General features: G+C 40.6%; 1 protein-coding gene across 1 annotated transcript in view; it reads left to right on the top strand.

Annotated features, from left to right (window-relative positions):
• LOC138983807 (uncharacterized) overlaps positions 1–2,500 on the top strand; it is a 137,057-nt gene that overhangs the window by 17,277 nt on the left and 117,280 nt on the right. The window lies entirely within an intron of this gene.

Genomic DNA, 2,500 nt, shown 5'->3' with positions numbered 1-2,500 from the left:
CGAGAGACGACCAGTGTTTGTATGCAGGTTAATGATATTAAAGAGGTCAATGACGATATAATCTGGTTATTGCCCTTCGTTAGTGTAATTATGTGTACCAGCCAGTAGATTGTTACAGTTCTCAGTCACTGTTGATAGTTGTCATATAATTATTTCTTCTTTCATTCTGATCATTTGGTCATAACATAGCTGTCTGGCTTCATTAGTACTTCGCTATAGAGTCCATCGTACGTTGTCCTTTTCCTTCATTGTGTTTCAATGAATGTGCTTGGAAAATACGGACGAATCGTGTAGGTGAGTGTATGACGTGTATCGTGTGTACATGTTCGCATTCAGTGCAAGGCAAATACATAAACACCAATAAAACACTGAGTTCAGAGGGAATACGTCATCTAATTAAAACCGGCACGGTTGGCCTAGTGGTAAGGCGTCCGCCCCGTGATCGGGAGGTCGTGGGTTCGAACCCCGGCCGGGTCATACCTAAGACTTTAAAATTGGCAATCTAGTGGCTGCTCCGCCTGGCGTCTGGCATTATGGGGTTAGTGCTAGGACTGGTTGGTCCGATGTCAGAATAATGTGACTGGGTGAGACATGAAGCCTGTGCTGCGACTTCTGTCTTGTGTGTGGCGCACGTTAAATGTCAAAGCAGCACCGCCCTGATATGGCCCTTCGTGGTCGGCTGGGCGTTAAGCAAACAAACAAACAAACAAACAATCTAATTAAAATGAAATGTATGCTAATGCTTTGCATACTAACTATGCACGTGACGAAAAGGACCTCCGACGATCTTTTTTTTATGATTACTTGTCACAGGAAAAAGTGTCATATCTCAGCGGATGAGAAAGAGAGAGAATGAGCGAGAGAGAGACGGACTGAGAGAGGAGGACATAGAGGGAGAGGGAGAAAGAGAGTGAGAGAGAGAGAGACAAAAAGAGCAAGCGAGAGAGAGAGAAAGAGAGAGAGAAAGAGAGAGAAAGAGAGAGAGAGACTGAGACACATAGAGACAGAGAGAGAGAGCGAAAGAGAGTGATACAGAGACAGGGACAGAGACACATAGAGACACATAGAGAGAGAGAGAGAGAGAGAGAGAGAGAGAGAGAGAGAGAGGGTGAGAAGAAGAATGAGAGCAAGAAGAACAAGAAGAACAAGAAGAACAAGAAAAACAGCGTGTGCCATAAGATATATCGGTTTCTGCATTGTACTCGGAGTTATGATTTGTACCGCTGTTTTGAACCACAGAGTACAACGGCCAAAACCAAAATAAATTAATTATACAAAAATGTCTTGACATGAGCTGATCAGCAAAGTAAACTCAATCTGTCCATGTCAACGTCCTTATACAGATCTGTGCGCAACTTCGTATAGTATTGCAAAACGAATTTTCTTGTTGAATTTGATTTGTTCTTGTCGATGATAATAATTATTGTTGTCAGTTCACTATCTCGCAGGGAATTCTGGAATGGTGGTTGTGGGCAGGAGGTCGTTATTTAAAAGTTGCTCTCCGGGCAGGTTCAACAGTAAAACGAAATATGTGTGTCACTTTCACCTTTTATTACACCCCCGGTATAGGGGTGTGTATAGGATTCGGTCGATGTGTTTGTTTGTTTGTGTGTTTGTGTTCGCATATAGATCTCAAGAATGAACGGACCGATCGTCACCAAACTTGGTGAACAGGTTCTATACATTCCTGAGACGGTCCTTACAAAAAGTGGGACCAGTCAAACACACGGTTAGGGAGTTATTGGTGGATTAAGATTCTACAAGGACTTATAGAGGGACATATTAATGGTCAAAGGGAAATAACCTTCTCAGTTGGTGGCAGTGAGAATGGTAAGGACGGGGGTGTTTTTCCTACCTCGGAGGAATTTCTTGTTTTCATGAGCTTTCAAAGCCACGTGCAGTCTTTTAAAGAGTTTCTGCAGACAAAAACATATGGTTGACAACTTTGAAAACTTCACAGAACTTTAGCAGCCAAACTTGTATTTGCGTCCTAAACTGACAGAAATGCATTGGAATAATTGTATTATGTTGTCCTGTCAATGTTCTGTCTGTAGAGGAAACTAGATCTCTTTATTGTTATGTTGACAGAAGGCAGTTATATCACAGAGTTTATAACATTTTGCTTATAATTATTATACTGACACATAGCACAGTATGTTCGATGCAACTTTGGTATAATACACTTCAACAATATTTGTACTCATTATTGCATTCTTATTCCAAGTACTTTCGATTACTGATGACTATATGTTTTCAACTTAAAGTTATTTTAGTCATGAGCATTTCATATGAAACGTGTTTGCTGTTCGCACAACATAGCGTTTGAAATGTTAATAAATGAACGTTCTAGCAGTAATTTAAAGATATTCCTGGTGTGTGGTGAAATAATTGCAACCCCTTACCTATGTGGCGTTCTGAGAACGTTTGTAGTTTGTTTGTTGTTTTGCTTGTTTGTTTATTTGTTTTTGGTGTGTTTTTTGCCACGAGTATCGCTTAAAGA

The sequence above is a fragment of the Littorina saxatilis genome, linkage group LG13, assembly GCF_037325665.1.
Source record: "Littorina saxatilis isolate snail1 linkage group LG13, US_GU_Lsax_2.0, whole genome shotgun sequence".
In the NCBI taxonomy this organism is placed as follows: domain Eukaryota; kingdom Metazoa; phylum Mollusca; class Gastropoda; order Littorinimorpha; family Littorinidae; genus Littorina; species Littorina saxatilis.
The sequence above is the reverse complement of the archived record's forward strand: the minus strand, read 5'-3'. Positions and strand labels throughout refer to the sequence as shown.